Raw genomic sequence first — 18,990 nt, 5'->3', positions numbered from 1 at the left:
AAAAATGGAGGAACCCTCAGAAATCTAGGGCTGTAGCAGAAAAATCTGATTATGGAGCCCACAAGGACCGAAGAGCACAGGAAGGAGAAAAGAGGGAGGGAAATCAGGTAATCCAGTACATGACTGGAATTCTTGTCTTTGGGGTTCAGGCTGAATGAGAAAATAAGCAGGCAGTCCTGAGGGCACTAAGAGGCTCTACAAGCAGCGAAAGGTGAGAGAATCAGCTATCCAGAGGAGACAATGAAGAGTGGGATGTGTAAGCATCCAGAAGACTAGAGAGGGAGAGCAATTTCAGAGCTTAGGATGCTGAAAGTGGAACATCTCTAGGTGATGAGGCCAAAGATATGGTCATGCTATAAGATGAAACCAGAAGAGGACAGAAGATGAAGTCTTTAGAGCTGAACAGATTGAGGGGCTGTGAGGCCAGACCACTGAAGGATTCGCAGTGTGAACTTCCAAGCAAGAATCCATGATCCATCACATCCTTAAATCACTAACCGCTTCTCCTTCCACTGCACCTACTTGTAAAGCCCTAACTCTGGATCAGTTCAACCATCAGCATCCTTTGTACCTTCTGAGGGCAACTAAAATCTACTGATCAAAAATCAACGTGTCCAAAATGTGTCTGAAAGGTCTTTCAGAAAGACATTCTGAAGTATTTATGGATGAAATGCTATGATGCCTACAATTTGCTTCCAAAAATCCAGTGGAGAAGAAGGAGAGGTAGCAGACAAGGATGGAAATAAAACAAGTTAGGCCAAGTACTAATAACAGCTGAAGACGGATGATGGATGTATAGCTGTTCATCTTTGATTCTCTCTACTTTTGTCTATGTTTGACATTTTCCACAATAAAAAGTTGAAAAAATAAAACCACTTAAGTGAAAGATTGATGGGGAACAGTGCCAAAGGTTACCCACAGATTATCTGCTGGTTATAAAATGAAAACTGTAATTTTACAATGGAGAAATTTGGCTGGCCCTATCTTAAGTAGTGACCAAGTTTAGCATCAGTAATAGTGGGAAAACCAGACATTATGTGCCTCTGATCTGCTGCATCATTTATAAAGGGTTTCCTCCTCCCCCCAAAAATGCTTATCGTAAATCTAATCAAGCCTCTAGATCTAATCTGCAGTTTACAGAAAGTACAGGGGAGAGAGGAAGAAGCTACACAACACCCTAAAGAAACAATCAGACAAATCCATGGGGTGCCAAGTGAATTTATGTTAAAAAATTTAAGAGAGGGGCGCCTGGGTGGCTCAGTCGGTTAAGCGTCCGACTTCAGCTCAGGTCACGATCTCACAGTCCATGAGTTCGAGCCCCGCGTCGGGCTCTGGGCCGATGGCTCAGAGCCTGGAGCCTGCTTCCGATTCTGTGTCTCCCTCTCTCTCTGCCCCTCCCCCGTTCATGCTCTGTCTCTCTCTGTCTCAAAAATAAATAAACATTAAAAAAAAAAAAAAATTTAAGAGAAAAAAATTTTTTTTAATTTTAGGAAAAAGAAAGGCCTAAAATTGAACTCATCATTTCTACTCCACCTCTAATAAAACACTTTTTGCCTCTTGTACTTTTCCGACAAACTTTCTCCACTTTTCCCCAACTCTACAAGTCATCTCTGACTTCTCCTTCTCCTTCTTACTCCAACTCAGTCTGGCCCTGCCAATGCTGCCTCCTTAATGCCTCAGGTTCACCTCCTCCTTTCCCCTGCCCCTTATTCACGCAGAGTTTATCATCAATTGGCTTGACTTACTGCCATAATCCCCTAAGAACCATCTCTTTGCTTCTACTTTTACTTTCTACAGGCCTATTTCCTACACTTCAACCAAAGTGATCCTGCTGCAATGCAAGTTCACCGTATCACTCCAGGGTTCAAGTGCTTTTAGTGGCTCCACTGCTCACAGCAGTGCTTCCCAGAACGCAGTAAAGAACTATAGGGCAGGCACCCTGCGGCATGAAATCACAAGGTGATTGGGTCGTTCACCTGTTCTTGCAAACCTCTCACTCGATTCAATAGAAAGTCTCCACACGCTGCTGCTAGCTCTAGCTCTAACCCCTTGATCTCTTAAGAGAGACTTTCATAGGCAGCAGTATCTAGCTAAATATTTTTCTTAATTTCTTTTTTATAAGTTTGAGAGAGAGTGTGTGTGAGCAAGGCAGAGAGAGAAGGAGAGGGAGGGAGAGAGATAATCCCAAGCAGGCTCCACACTATCAGCAAAGAGTCCCACTCAGGGCTCAATCTCATGAACTGTGAGATCATGACCTGAGCGGAAGGCAAAAGTCAGACATTTAACTAACTGAGCCACCCAGGTGCCCCTGGCTAAAACTTTTTGTCCTCACTGTATTTACTTTAAAAGTTACCTTGTGTGTATGACAAGTAATATTGATTTTCCACTTTAAGAAAGTGAGATAACATTTCCTTTTAAAACAAATTTAAGTTTGAAAGTGAGCTGATTTAAACATTATGTAAATAACAGTTCAGGTATTAAGAGGCCATGGTAATACTGTGAAGATGGTAAGCAATGAACTAAGTTTGGGAAAAACTGTCCCATAGCATAAAATTCAAGTTTCTTTATAACTCTCATGCTTTCAAAACAAGTTTGCAAACTGTCTGATATTCCTCTCCTTAAATCAGAAGAGCCCCTTTAACTACCTCAAGGAACAGAATGTGGCCTATGTGAGGGTACTTCACTTCCAAGGCTAGGTTAGATAAAGGCCATGCAACCTCTGCCAGCCTCTCTAGGGTCACTGGCTTTCAAGTCCTGAGCCACCTGATAAGAAATCCAGCAATCCCGGAGACCATAAGGCTAGAGTGACTACAGGGAGTAATAATGGGGGGTGGGGGGAGGATGGAGTGAGAGCAGCAGACCACAGGAGCCCCAGATGCTTGAATCTCCCCAGCTCAGGCACTACACATGGGAGAAGGAAGCCTTCTGATGATTCCAGCCCCAGCCACCACCTAACTAAAACTACATGAGAAGACTGCAAGCAAAACCTCCAAAACCATGAGAGGTAATAACAAAATTATTGTTGTTTAAACACCCACTAAGTTTGGGGTGATCTGGTATGCAGAGCAACGGCAGATCCATCCCTACAAGGGCTAGTTCTGGAGACCAGTCTCTGCAGTCTCACCTTGCCGCTGCTCATCCTGCCCTACCACGCACAGCAAAAATGACCAAGTTGGTAGTTCTGTGCACAGAACTTTGCACATACTGCTTCATTCCTCTCTGTCTTGGCACATGCTGATCCCTCTACGTTGGAATGCCCTTCCTTTGGCTTGTCCACTTAAAAAATAACTATTCATGGGACGCCTGGGTGGCTCAGTCAGTTAAGCGTCCGACTTCGGCTCAGGTCATGATCTCGTGGTTTGTGAGTTTGAGCCCTGTGTCAGGCTCTGTGCTGACAGCTCAGAGCCTGGAGCCTGCTTCAGATTCTGTGTCTCCCTCTCTCTCTGCCCCTCCCCTGTTCATACTCTGTCTCTCTCTGTCTTTCAATAATAAATAAACGTTATAAAAAATTAAAAAAAATAACTATTCATGATGGCCAAAAGGAACAAACTTAAAAAAAAGCCACAATTTTTTCATACTTCAAAACCTAAATCTGCATCATTTCCTCTGTGAAACCTTGCCCTCATCTTGATCACACTCTTCCTTCCCGCCGGTGACTAAACGAATCCCTTCCTCCTGGTGCCACTTATATTGATCTTTTATGTGCCTTGTCCACTGAACTACTAAGTTCCTTAAGGGTAGGGATTATGTCTATATGCAGCTGGTCCTACAGAGGCCTAATGAACATCCGCTGGTCTGAAGTCGTTCGTTCCTCCTGCTTCCTTATTTAGCCTATTCCCACTAAAAATATTTCCATCTAAGATCCTGGCTGACAAGAACAGAAATGATGCCAGGTTGATGCTGCTCTCCGGGGTCTTTCAAACCCTAACTTCTCTGGTTGCAAGATTTTACTTACTCTGACCCTTGAATAAGGCTTTCTCTTATGGGTTCACAACCCTTAGGAGCAACAACCCTTGGTTGATCCAGCACTAAAAGATGACTTTTAAAATATAATTAGGGGCACCTGGGTAACTCAGTTGGTTGAGTGTCTGACTCTTGATTTTTGGCTCAGGTCATCTTAAGGCTCATGGGTTCGAGCCCCATTTCGGGGCTCTATGCTAAGCATGAAGCCTGCTTAGGATTCTCTCTCTCCCTGGGAATGCAAGCTGGTGCAGCCACTCTGGAAAAAAGTATGGAGGTTCCTCAAAAAACTAAAAACAGAACTACCCTACGACCCAGCAATTACTAGGCATTTACCCACAGGATATAGGTGTGCTGTTTCAAAGGAACACATGCAACCTCATGTTTATAGCAGCACTATCAACAGTAGCCAAAGTATGGAAAGAGCCCAAATGTCCATCGATAGATGAATGGATAAAGAAGATGTGGTATATATATATATATATATATATATATATATATATATATATACATACACACACACATATACATACACACACACACACACACACACACACACACACACGCACACACAATGGAGTATTACTCAGCAATCAAAAAGAATGAAATCTTGCCATTTGCAACTACGTGGATGGAACTGGAGGGTATTATGCTAAGTGAAATTAGTCAGTCAGAGAAAGACAAAAATCATATGACTTCACTCATATGAGAACTTTAAGAGACAAAATAGATGAACATAAGGGAAGGAAAACAAAAATAATATAAAAACTGGAAGAGGGACAAAACAGATGAGACTCATAAATATGGAGAACTGAAGGTTACTGGAGGGGGTGTGGGAGGGGGAATGGGCTAAATGCGTAAGGGGCACTAAGGAATCTATTCCTGAAATCATTGTTGCACTATATGCTAACTAATTTGGATGTAAATTTAAAAAAATAAAAAATTAAATTTAAAAAAAATAATAAAAAAAAAAAAAGATTCTCTCTCTCCCTCTGACCCCTCCCCCACTCACATGTTTGTGCACTCACACTCTCTCTCTAATTTAAAAAAAAAATCCGGATGTTTTCTTTGAAAGTGTCTATTCATGTCTTCTGCCCATTTCTTAACTGGGTTATACTCGGTTTTTGGGTGTTGAATTTGATAAGTTGTTTATTTCTAAACCTTTATCAGATATGTCATTCCATAGGCTGTTTTATTGATTATTTCCTTTGCTACACAGAAACTTTTTATCTTGATGAAGTCCCAATATTTCAAAGAAGACATCCAGATGGCTAACAGACACATGACAAAATGTTCAACATCACTCATCATCAGGGAAAAAGACAAATCAAAACCATGATGAGATATGACCTCATATCCATCAGAATGGCTAAAATTAGCAACACAAGAAACAACAGGTGTCAGGGCGCCTGGGTGGCTCAGTTGGTTAAGTGTCCAACTTTGGCTCAGGTCATGATCTCGTGGTTCATGAGTTCGAGCCCTGTGTCAGGCTCTGTGCTGAGAGCTCAGAGCCTGGAGACTGCTTCAGATTCTGTGTCTCCTTCTCTCTCTGCCCCTCCCCCACTCATGCTCTGTCTGTCTGTCTCTCAAAAATAAATAAACATTAAAAAAATGTTTTTAAAAAGGAACAACAGGTGTTGGTGAGGATACAGGAAAAAGGGAACACACTCTTACACTGCTGGTAGGAATGCAAACTGGTGCAGCCACTCTGGAGAAGAGTATGGAAGTTCCTCAAAACACTAAAAACAGAACTACCCTATAAGCCAGCAATTGCACTATTAGGTATTTACCCAAAGAATATAAAAATACAGATTCAAAGGGGTACATGCACCCCAATGTTTACAGCAGCATTATCAACAATAGCCAAGCTATGGAGAGAGTCCAAATGTCCATTAGCTGATGAATGGATAAAGAAGATGTGATATATATATCACATGTGATATATATGACAGAATATTACTCAGCCATCAAAAACTGAAATCTTGCCATTTGCAGTGATGTGGATAGAGCTAGACTGTATTATGCTACGTGAAATAAGTCAGTCAGAGAAAGACAAATACCATATGACTTCACTCATATGTATAATTTAAGAAACAAAACAGATAAACATATGGGAAGGAAGGAAAAAAAAAGAGAAGAGAGGGAAACAAACCACAAGAGACTCTTAATGACAGAAAACAAACTGTGGGCTGACAGAGGGAGGCACGTGGGAGATGGGCTAGATAGGTGATTGGTACTGAGGAGGGCACTCATGATGAGCACTGTGTGTTGTTGTATGTAAGTGATGAATCACTGAATTCTAGTCCTGAAATCAATATTGTACTGTATGTACCTAAAATGTAAATAGATAGATAAATAAATAAATAAATAAATTTTTAAAAAATATAATTAGGTGGGACCTAACTAGTTTAGTATCCAGGACCTTAAATAATTATTCTTCTTCCTTCTCTCAGTTCAAAAATCTTCCTTAATCTTGTAAGCATCCAAGTTTCTTCACTCTTCTTCCTGCTGCTCCCCTCACCCAGAGTCACAACCTTCCTGGATGTTGTCTTAACATCCCTTTGACTTTGGCCCTTTAGTCTCCTCAGCACCAAGCATGTAATTGTCTCTCTGCTCTCACCTCAGCCAGGCTGAGCTCACCTCACCAGGTTTAAGAACAAGGCTTTCATGTCACACTACCCAGGTTTAATGTGTCAAATATGATTGCACATAGGATTCACTATAAAGTTTCTCACAGAGGAATGATGCAGTTTTCCCCAAACATCAAGAAAAGGAATCTGGCTGCACTGTGTAAGGATAATAGCCAACAAACAAAAAAACAGGAATGGCAATCAGAAGACTTGGGCCCAATTCCTTGATCTCCCTCTCTCGCTAAAGGCCTTTATATTGCAAGAATTTGAATATTGGTAGCCTCACTCACAAAAAACATTAATGTAGGGGCGCCTGAGTGGCTCAGTGTGTTAAGCATCCCACTTTTGGTTTCAGCTCAAGTCATGATCTCAGTTTGTGAGTTGGAGCCCCACCTGGGGCTCTGTGCTGACAGCAGGGAGCCTGCTTGGGATTCTCTCTCTCTCTCTCTCTCTCTCTCTCTTTCTGACCCTTCCCTGCTCTCTCTTCTCTCTCAAAATAAATTAATAAATGTTTTTTAAAAACACTAAAGTAAATGTAATAGACATTCACAAAGTTTATAAAAAGAGCTGATTTAATAGGAGAAGGTTATTTTCAGGTATTTTATCAATAAAATTTAATTCTTACCTCAATCCTTACCAGAAACTTAGTTACAACTTAAATGTAAAAAATTGGAATGATAAACACTAGAAAAAAATCAATGAGTTGTATAATTCTGAGGAGGGAAGAAAACTTTTCTAAGTATGACACAAAATTCAACTCAAAAGCCACTAATGAGAGAAAAAACAAGCCCTGAAGGAAAATATCATACATTTGCCTAAATAAAAATTTAAGACATACGATATATAAGATATATGAAAAGCAAGTAATTAACATAAAAAGTCAAAAATTAAAAATAAACTGAGGGGAAAAATATCAGCAACTTATATGGAAAACAGTTCTAACGTAACATGTTATTTAAAAGCTCTTACTGAATCTACAAGATAAAATAATGACCAAATAGAAAAATGAACAAAGTACTTGAACCAAAAATTCCCAAAAGAATGAACACAGCTACCAGTGAGCATAAAAGGTGTTCAATTTCACTAACAAGTAAAGAAATCCTAAGTAAAGTAACAATAAGAAATCCTTTTCGCCTATCAGATCGGCAAAGATTACAATGGTTTATAAGATTTACAACAGCCATGTTGGCAAGGGTGGGGGAGAAACAGGCACCTTTACATACTGTTGATGAGAATTACATTGATGCAACTTCTCTGGAAAGTGGTTAAGCAATATTTATTAACATCTTAAATGAGCATGCCTTTGATCAGCAAATCTTCCCTTCTAGGAATTTTGCCTAAGGTAGTACAAGTACTACAACGCTCAGGCAAAGACAGCCGTGTGCTGCTGGCTACTGCAGCCCTGTTTATAACAGTTGAAATTGGAAACAACTCAAGTGTCCATCAATAGGGGCTTGGTTAAATAAATTACATTACATCCACCTGAAGAAACACAATGCTGCTGTTCAAAGTAATGCACTGACATGGAAAAATAGCCTAGATAAATTACCAAGTGAAACCATTTTCAGTAGAGTATAATCTTGTTATTCATTTTTTTAATTGGGGCAAAACATCTATAAAATCTACCATCTTAAACATTTTTAAGTTTACAATTCAGTGACATTAATTACATTCACAATCTTGTGCAACCATCACCACTATCTATTTCTAAAACTTTTTCATCACCCCAACAGAACACTGTAACCATCATTATACAATAGCTCCTCATTGTCCCCTCTCCCCAAATTCTTGGTAACCTCTAATTTACTCTATCTCAATGAATTTGCCAATTAAAGATATTGCACATAAGCAGAATCATACGATATCTATCCTTTTGTGTCTGGTTTATTTCACTTAGCACAATGTTTTCAAGGTTCATTCACACTGTAGCAAGTATCAGAACTTCATCCCTTTTTATGGATGAATAATATTCCATTGTGTGCATACACCACATTTCATTTACTTATACATCAGCGGGTGAACACCTGGATTGTTTCCACATTTTGGCTACTGTGGGTAATGCTGCTACGAATATTGGCATATAATTATTTGAGTCCCTGTTTTCAATTTTGGGGGGCATAAATACCTAGGAGTGGAGTTGCTGGGTCACATCGTAAGTTTTAGCTTTTGAATTTGTTCCCCAACAGCTGTACCATTTATATTCCCACCAGCAGTGTATGAGGATCCTAATTTTTCCACATCCTCGCCAATACTTTTTATTTTCCATTTTTGGTTAGAATATAATCATTTTTATAAAAATAAAATAAATGTTTATATAAATGTATTGTAGAGGAAACTGTTAACAGTGATTATACTCCTGGGGCACCAGTTTATAGGAAAGGCTCATATTCCAACATGTATTTTCCTATTGTGTAAAAGTTTACAGAACAAATGTATTACTTTTGTTATTAAAAAAATACTTTTTAAAAATATTTACTTATTTTGAGAGAGAGAGAGCAAGTGGCAGAGGGGCAGAGAGAGATTGGGGGAGAGAGAATCCCAAGTACACGCTGTCACCACAGAGCCCAACACAGGGCTCAATCTCACCAACTATGAGTTCATGACCTGGGCCAAAATCAAGAAGAGTCAGATGCTCAACCAACTGAGCCACCCAGGTGCCCCCCACCAAAAAAGGTCTTAAAGAAAAATTAACCTGAGATAGTTTCATGCACGCTTACTAATTTGAAATTGTAACACATTATAGTTCTTGTGAAATGCTTATAGCAAAGCCCTGAATCAAAAGTCAATTCCCCGTCCTGGCTCCGCACCTTGGGCGCTCGGTTTTCTCACCTGACGCAAGTGGGACTCTGACGCAAGTGGGACTGGACCAGAGTTCCCAACCACAATGCCAAGAATGGGTTATGGTTGTGTAGACACTGCGACTCCTTCAAGCCCCAGGGCAGCACTGGGGCTCAGCGCTACCAGGAGCCTCCTCCTGTTATCCCAACGTGCCTTGCAAAAGTTATCACTTCTTGTGTGTGCAGGGATAAGAAAAAGGTTGGGCAGCGCTAGGTCAGGTAACCTTTAATATCTCTTCCCATACTGAAACAGAATTCTACAACTGTGCTGAACTAATGAGCAAAGCTAAGAAAAGGGGGGTGTCAGGGAAAACCTAAGAGTCACCTACCATAGAGGAGAAAATGGAGATCCTTCCCCAAGGAGAGAAGCAAGCACAGACAGTGATTCAAGAAATGAGAACCTCAAGGAAGAGAGGGCAGCTTATGATTATTCACTCAAGTGTCTCACATGAAGCCACAGATCCTGAAACAGAGAGCAAGGGAGCACTGCTTGGAACGACACTGCTCTGGGAGAGGCATCCCAAAGATACCCACGTGGGCAGCAGACAAGTAGAACACCCGACCTCTGTGGGAAGAGGCACTGAGAGGCCTGGCTAAGTGAAAGCCAAGTGAAATCCTCTCTTCCAGGTGTTCTCAGCCTATCAGCTGCCAACTGTGGACTTTGTCCTGGAAATTCAACTCCTGGGCTAAAGAGATAATCTCCCAGGCATGTCCTGTGTAAACCTGGCTAATCAACAGAACACACTCAGAACTAAGCCTGACGGCAGTCCCTAAAACAGTCCTGCCAACCAGGGGGTGTGCTAAAGGGCAAGGTGGGAGCTCATCCTGGCATAAATGTCATCTCTCCTAATAGAATCAAGTGGCCAGGATGGGCATTTTCCAAAAATAAGTCAAACAGCTGCTTAGAGACAAGCACTCAGCTGGAAACCTCATCCGGAAGTGATATGGATATCGTGAGAAGAGTCACTGTGACTGAGGGCATGGACCTTTACTGGGCTTTGTTGACATTACAGTGGTAAGCCACCCAAGAGATTCTAAAGTATAGACATGAAATTCTAGGTCACTGAAAGAAGGCATACGGATTACATCTGGCCCTCACACCCTTTTTGAATCTCAGCTGCTGAGCCTCTTACGCAGTGGTTCCCAACCAGCAGCAGCACTTAGAAACTTGTTAAAAATGCACACCCCCAGCCCCCACTCCAGATCTACTGAATTGGAAACTAGCTCTCCAGGTGAATTTGGAGCCCCTCTCAAGTCTGAAGACCTACAATCTGGAGTTCAGATCCTCCAGACTTCCCTTATACTCAGTTTTAAATAAGCTGTGAGAGACTGGAATACTGCCCTCACTAGTTATACCCAGTAAGACAAGTTTCCTCCCACCCCCATTCTATCTTCCACATGGTCTCACAGGTTTCTTTTCTACCAACCAAATCCAATTGTGTTCCTTTCCTATTTTCAAAAGAAGGATTCTCCAGTACCTGAAGGGTTCTAGCCCTTAAAGATCTGACCAAACCAATCTTCTTAGCCTCACCCCTAATTCATCTGTATGTACCTACTCATGGTAGGTGAGCATCTCATGTTTGCTCAGCGAATCAGTGCTAAAGATAAAAACGTTGTCTACAGGAATCTTTCCTAACCACACATCTTTTCCTCCAGAAGCAAAGTGGTTACTAAAACAGACAGGGACAGGGGAGACAGGAAAGCAGAATCCCATTACAAAAGAAAATTCCTCTGTGTGTCAAGAATCCATGCTAAATCTGAAATTCAATCTCACCCTGCTCTGCCCTTCAAACTATTCCATCTAAGCTGGCTGACAAGGCTGAACACAGATCTCATGAACACCGAGGAATGAGAGTTTACAAACAGCCCACACATTTTCATTTCAGAATCCTGACCCTTGCTTTATAGAATCCAAACAGGATCAATCCTTCAAAAAAGGAAGAATCCACCAATAGAAACTAGTCAATGTTCAATTTCCAGCAAGTGAAAGTTGTGGCCTGATAAATTTATTTCCTCAAACATTTCTAATGAACTTTGAGATTCTAAAAGAAACCTGTGAACTAGGAAATCATAGTTTATTTACAAATGCTAATTTACTGAAAATTAGTTATATTTTCCCAAAACAAATTCTATCTTTTTACTATAAAACAGAAGGAATCGTAATCTAAGATATCTAACTACTTGTGGAATATTGTTAATGAAAAAGACCATCACTTCTCCTACCCAAAGAGTTATGATTCAGGTTATCTGCTTCTGAGTCTTGCCACCTACCCCCAGCCTCCCCGGTTTTTTATTTGGAATGGAATTCTCCATACTTAACCAGGTACTCCTTTCAGAGAAAGTTGAAAAGAACTCATTAAAATCGACAAACATCCAAAATCTATCCTAGCTCCCAATGGATAGATGGCAGAACATAACAGTAAACAACACATAACAATTCAGAGGGAAAATGCACATGAAGTATGTTAGATAACTAAAAGAAAGTACAGTTGGTATACCAATTAGAGTGGAGGTATAAAAGGAGCATATCCTTTGGAATCAGACAGACTTAGATTTGGATTTTAAGCAAGTCAGCCACTCTCAGTTCCTCATATGTAGACATCAAAACATCAGCAAATTCACTCAAAGATGATTGTGAGAATTTACTGAAATGATGTAAGTAAAAATGCCTGGTGTAATACAATGCCTGGAATACAGAAAGCATTCTACTAATGATATACCACAAACCTAAAATATATAGCAGTTTTTAAAACATATATTGCTTGATCCCAAGAATTATGCAGCATGGAATTATACTTATTCCACTTCTTTTAGCTAATTAGCTAGGCCTATCCCCACTCCAGATCCCCCTCAATTTCCCCATATTTTTTCTTGATTCTTCTCAATCAAATCCAATGTTCCTCTTAGCCATCCCTTTCACATTTTGACATCCTATCTCTGGTCGTACCACAGACCTAGAATGTACACCCTTCACCTTGGTTCTCAAAACTCCTTACCATGGCCAAAAGGCTGTACCTGAACTAGCCTCTACCAACATTTTATGCCCTTATAATCACTGGCTCCTTATATTCTAACAATGAACTTCATGTTCTTTCAACATGCCAAGCTCTTTCCTACCTCAGGGCCTTTGCCCTTACTGTTCCCTCCTCCAGAAATGTACATGCCCCAAACCTGAACATTCACAATTTCTTTTTGTGCTTGAACTTGCAGCTCCAATGTCCCATTCTCAGAGAGGCTTTCTCTAACTCCTCTTTTAATAGCTTTCAAGTTCCTGCTACTCTCTCTCTTTTACATCACCACTATTTCTTTCATAGCTCATGTCACTATCATTATCTCATTTATTGTTTACTTATTTACTGACTGCTACCCCAAACATTTTAAGCTCCATGACACATATACTTTGCTGTCTCAGTCATCTCTACATATAGAACAGTGCCTAGACCAGAATGGGTACTCAATAAACATGTAATAAATAAATGAATGAATAAATAAAAAGTTTCTAAACAAGAGGTGCAGAGTTTGACACACACACCCCACACCTTACTTCTCTACCTGGTAGCAGAAGATGGAATCTCCAGGAAAGAGTGTAAAGTAAAAAGAGAAAGGCTCTTATAAATAATGCTGCAATAAATATAGGGGTGCATATATCTTTTCAAGTTAGTCTTTTGCTTTCTTTGGGTAAACATCTACTAGTGGAATTACTGGATCAGATGATATTTCCATTTTTTAATTCAATTTTTTTAATGTTTATTTCTACTTGAGAGAGAGAGAGAGAGAGAGAGCGCACAAGCAGGGGAAGAAAGAGAGAGATAGAATCTGAAGCAGGCTCCAGGCTCTGAGCTGTCAGCACAGAGCTTGACACGGGGCTCAAACCCATAAGCCATGAGATCATGACCTGAGCCAAAGTCGGACGCTCAACTGACTGAGCCACCCAGGCGCCCCGGTATTTCCGTTTTTAATTCTGAGGAACTTCCATACTGTTTTCCACAGTGGTTGTCCCAATTTACAATAGCCAAGATATAGAAGCAACTCAAGTGTCCATCAAAAGATGAATGGATAAAGATATGGTACACACACACACACACACACACACACACGCTTTGGAATATTCCTCAGCCATAAAGAATAATGAGATCCTGGCATTTGTGACAACATGAATAGACCTAGAGCATATAGTGCTAAGTGAAATACGACACAGGAAGACAAATACCATACGATTTCACTTACATGTGGAATATACAAAATGCAACAAACAAACATACATACAACAACAAAAAACAAACTCTTAAATACAGAGAATAAACTGGTGGTTGCCAGAGGCGGGGGCAGGTGGAGGAATGGGTGAAATAGATAAGAGGGATTAAGAGGCACAAGTTCCCAGTTACAAAATAAATACATCATGGAGATAAAAAGTGCAGCATAGGGAAAATATTCACTAATATTGTAATATCCTTGTGTGGTGACAGATGGTGACTACTTGGCGTGGTGAGCACTGAGTAATGTATAGAATTGTCAAATAGCTATGCTGTACACCTGAAACTAACATAACATTGTATGTTAACTATACTTTAATTTCTTAATTAATTTTTTTAAGGCTGAGGAGAAATAAACTCTTGGGGAACACAGTCATCCCAACTCCCCTGCTGACAAAACATTAACTACTCTCAGGGCCTGGGATGATGTCAGAAGTGTTACTGTCTCCATGACTTCTTACTACCATCACTGCCTTTTTTACCACCTGTCTCCTCCCAGCCAGCTCTTCCAGCACAGGTGAGCAGTAACTCACTCCTGAGCAGCAGTGAGGACTCAAATCCAGAGACACAGAGACACAGAGACACAGAGACACAGAGACACAGAGAGGACAGTGCTGCCCATACCACTTCAAAAACGGCAATTTATCTGGCAATCTTTCCATGTGCGTCTGAACCCAGACTGGTGAGTGAATCAGGGGGTTAGAGGGAGGCAAAGAAAATAAAAAATTTCAGTGCTCTCTTCCCTTCCTAGATTCCAAAGCCTCAATTCTCTGAACACAGCAGCTGAGTTGGTCAAGTCACAGACTGCCAACCAAGGTCACTGCCATCGCCAAGTTCACCTCAGCTGTCCCAGGTATTTTCCTCTGGCATTCAAGTACCACGCTTCTTTATAGATGCTGGGGTCAGTTAAGTTCTTTAGTTTCCCTTCCCTATTTGTATCTGTTTTACCAAGTGACAGAGTACTGTATATGCACACACAGATCTGACCTTTTTCTCCTCAGATGAGTGCAAAATCTCCATGTGTGGTTTCTATACCATGTGCTCTTGGTCACTTTTAATCACCCCTTCAGAACACACGATAGGTCAAAAACTGCTAATAAACTAAATGGGGTGAAGGATTCTGGCATAACTTTGTGCCAAGAAAACTTACCTCCTATAAGGAGTGCCAGGCATGGTTTTGGCAGCCGTAAGTCCCATCAAGGCTGAGCCTCTCCCAGCCGTACAGGGAGCTATTGTAGAGTCTGAGCGCCTGCCTACACAAGTAAAACTGCAGAAGAAATACAATGTTTGACCCTAATCTTCAGAGTTTGGTCTTCTCTAAAGCACAAAGAACCTTAAATTATAAACAGCCTAACTCAAAGGGAAAATCTGTGAAACACCTACTCCCAGGAACTCCCCATTCTGCCCTAGGCCTGCTTGGGTTCAGCAGGCCCATAAATTGGCACTGTTGATATGACCTTTCCAGGCTATATTTCAACAAGAGATAACAACAAAGCTGAGAGCTTTGGTAGCACTCAGAGGAGATTTGAAGGACTTAAAACATGCTGCTAAGTTTGGCAGCAAAAGTTCCTGTTTCTTACAGCTGGAAAAGGAAATCTCTTTATAATTATACTTGTAGATAAGACACACCGAGCTACTCATGCTACTCATTCTAGTTAGGAACAGATTAGAGCCGCCTCATCCCAATCCACCATTCCTCTGAGATCGATCTGAGTGAGCACTGTGGGGTGTGGGGGCAAGTCTCACCTGGGGCTGAGGAGTCAACGTACCTACAGGGAAGATAAAGCTTCTCAGTGGGGCTTACTGTCATAGCCACTCCCACTTGCTCAGAGATACTTGCCACTCTTCATTACCTAGCTCTACTTTCTGTCATCCCACTTCCCATCTTCCTCTTTTACCCAGGGTTCTGCCATGCCCCTAACTCCAGTGCCATATAACATGTGTTACTCATCACAAAGGGTCCTTTAAACCTACATGCTCTTTTGGCTCAGATTCTCTTTCTGGTTTATATATTTCTTTACAAAAGCAAAGTACAAGAGCTACAATCTATGTACTGATTGCAGGACACTTATTACTGCTCTGCTGATACTAGATGTCTGCCCAAAACATGGAGCAATGGAACATCGCTCCACATTTCTCAGCAGAACAAACCAGACAAACCAACCATTCGGAAACAAACTCTGCTTGGCTTACAAGGTAATAAGATATATTACAGTAATTGCTCACATTTCATTCAGCATCAGATACAAGGTACTATGCTAAGCACGTGACACTTAGGCCTCACCACAACACTACAAAATAATACAATTAACACTTCTGTTTCACAGAAAAGGAGCTGGGGCATGGACAGGCTCCATAACTTACCCAAGATCTCAGAACTAGTAAGTAGCAGAACCAGAATATGAACCCCTACTGTCTGCCTCCGGAGCCCAGGCTCTAAATGTCACTCTTTCATTAGACAGCTCTTCTCGTAACACACAGGTTTTTCTTTGAGCACCAATGGCTCGCTTCAAACCCTGAAGGAAACACTGACATTTTTCTCCACAGAGAGAAGGAAATAGTGATGGCAGTACTTATTCACAAAGCTGATCTGAGTCTATACAGCAGAACAAATAAGTACCCTAAACATCTGTCAACCAAAATTTCCCCAGGAGCACCAAGTGAAACCCACCTCCTTTCTTACTAACCTGGTAGACTTTCTAACTTACTAAAGGCTGGAACCTCTTTGCAGGTTGTTACAACCAAGCCCTGTGTATCTGAGAGCAAGATTCCAGGCTCCAAGTTATGAGAACCAAGTCAAATGCTTTCTAGAATCCAGCTGATAGGATTAAAAAAAAAAAAAAAAAAGCTATGCAAATATTTTTTAAGCATAAGCAATATATGTTGGCCAATTTGGGGAATAATTTTATAGAACTTCAGGGAATCTAGTTGGAAAGACAAGACATATGCATTTAAGAGTCAAGTCAAAATGTCAATGAAAACACTGTATCTAAACCCCCCACTTTCTAGAAGAGGAAACTGAAGCCTAGAGAAGCCAAGGTTACTTCCCCAAGGTCACCCAAAAGTCACCAACAGAGCCAGGACTAAAGCTCAGATCTGCTGACCACCTGGCCAGGGCTCTCTGTACTGCTATATGGAGGCCGAGGAACTCACAGGAGAGACAGTTCTCAAACAACAATTACAGCTAACAATTACTGAAAGCATATTTGTGCCAGCAACTAAGCTAAGTGCTCTATATAAATTCACTAATTTGGTGCACCTGGGTGGCTCAGAAGGTTAAGTATCCGACTTTAGCTCAGGTCATGATCTCATGGTTCATGGATTCAAGTCCCACATCAGGCTCGATGCTGACAGCTCAGAGCCTGCTTCACATTCTGTGTCTCCCTCTCTCTCTGCCCCTCCCCCCCCCAAATAAGTAAACATTTAAAAAAATTATTTAAAAAAATTAACTCATTTAACCCTTATAACAAACCTTTGAAAGGAGTAAGATTATTCCCAATTTACAGATGCAGACACTAAGGTTTACAAAGGTTAACTCGCCAGAGATCCACAGATAGTTAAGAGGACGAGCCAGACTACAAGCTTCCAGAGCTGGCTGCAAAGGGTCTTAAAGGATACACAGGTAGGATTCATGGAAGTAGAAGGACCAACAGCAGCTTGTGAAGGGCGGCCAATGTTGGGGGAAGGAGGACCTAGGGCCCTGACTGGGCAGGCTGCCAGGAAGCAACTGGCAAGAAGCAGTTCTAGTCTGTCATGACAGTGAAGGGTATGCATCCTACAGGAGAGTAAAGCAGAGCCTCTGAAGCTGGGGTGAGAAGGACCACTGTGGAGACTCTCCCCAGGTGTCAGAAAGGTGAATAAAATGCAAAGTATAGGGACACCTGGGCGGTTCAGTCGAAACTTCTTGGTTTCAACTCAGGTCATGATTTCACGATTTGTAAGATTGAACCCCACATCAGGCTGTGTGCTGACAGCGTGGGGGCTGCTTGGGATTCTCTCTCTCCCTCTTCCTCTGCCCCTCCCCCTTCTCACTCTCTCTCTCTCTCTCTCTCAATAAATCTTTGAAAAAAAAAAAAAGAGAGAGACGCCTGCTGTACTCTTCAAAATGCTGCACTAAGTTGATAATGATAATGGAAAGCACCGAACCTTTACTAGGTGCCAGGCACTGGCTGAGAGCCTTACAGGTGTCATTTCATTCACTCCTTGGCACAATGCTAACAAGCTAAGTACTACTATTATACATTTCACAGATGCCTCACAGAAAAGGGAGGCTCAGGGAGATTAAACAACTTGTCCAAGGTCACACAGCCAGTAACTGTAATGGCAGGTTCTAAACCTAGGCATGTAAGACCCTTGGGCACCAGCTCTTCGTTACCACACCTTGCTGCACTGAGACACTCACAGTAAGTGCAAGTGGTCCATTCCACCACACACGCACTGAGCATCAAGAGTCACTGAGAGCTGAACAAACACATTGCAGGTTGATTCATTTAAAAGCAATCTATGATATTTAGCTGTCAGAACTCCATCAGGGAGCTGTGTTCCAAGACGTAAGTGAGCACACCAAAATTCACTTCCTCTAACAAGGCTAAAGAGTTCTGAAAACTAGCTGACTATATAGTTTTCTTTCCAATTTTTCCCTTTCCCTTTTCCTATCCTCCCACACCCAATTCACTGACACTCTCAGAGAAACTTCAACAGAGACCTAGAACCCTCTCCTTCCTCATATTTCCAGTCCTTTATAGTTGGCTTTCGTCCATCATTCAAACAGTACTTCACATCAGAGTCTAAGAGTTGGCTATTCCTCCTTCTTCCCAGCCTAACGCATGAGATGATCATTAACCCTACCTGCAAAACACCAAACTTCAGCGGGTCTTTGTTTCTTCTTTCTTAGTCGAACACACAGAGGCTCACTTTGGGGAGGAAATAACTACAATACAACATCTAACATAATATATATATGGGATAAGTCCCTCACTTGCTACTATCTAGACCCTCCCCAGCCCTTGGCTTAGCCACTCTGTATTCACTGACAAAATGGGTGAACAGACTAAGAGGGCATATGGGTACCAGAGATGCCTCTGAGCCCAAGAGCAAATGAACAGGGGTGTCAACTCCAATGCCGGCCTCCCAGGACACAACGCTGTCTCATTGGGTCCCCCGGGGACAGGCCAGCCTTCTGCTAAATTGTAAAGGCCTCCTAGAGCAGCCCAAGAACTACCTTCTATCTCCCCTGCTTCCCCTCAGAACTACCTTTCCCCAGTCCCCTTGCCCAGGGCCTTTCTCCTGTTTCCTTCTAGTTTTCCTACT

At 41.5% G+C, this 18,990-nt stretch overlaps 1 protein-coding gene across 8 annotated transcripts in view; it reads right to left on the bottom strand.

Moving 5' to 3' along the window:
- DENND2B (DENN domain containing 2B) overlaps positions 1 to 18,990 on the bottom strand; it is a 178,549-nt gene that overhangs the window by 84,216 nt on the left and 75,343 nt on the right. The window lies entirely within an intron of this gene.

Source organism: Panthera pardus, unplaced genomic scaffold (genome assembly GCF_024362965.1).
Source record: "Panthera pardus isolate Hobbes unplaced genomic scaffold, ASM2436296v1 HiC_scaffold_12, whole genome shotgun sequence".
In the NCBI taxonomy this organism is placed as follows: domain Eukaryota; kingdom Metazoa; phylum Chordata; class Mammalia; order Carnivora; family Felidae; genus Panthera; species Panthera pardus.
Note: the sequence above shows the minus strand (reverse complement) of the source record. Positions and strands in the feature narration are given on the sequence as shown.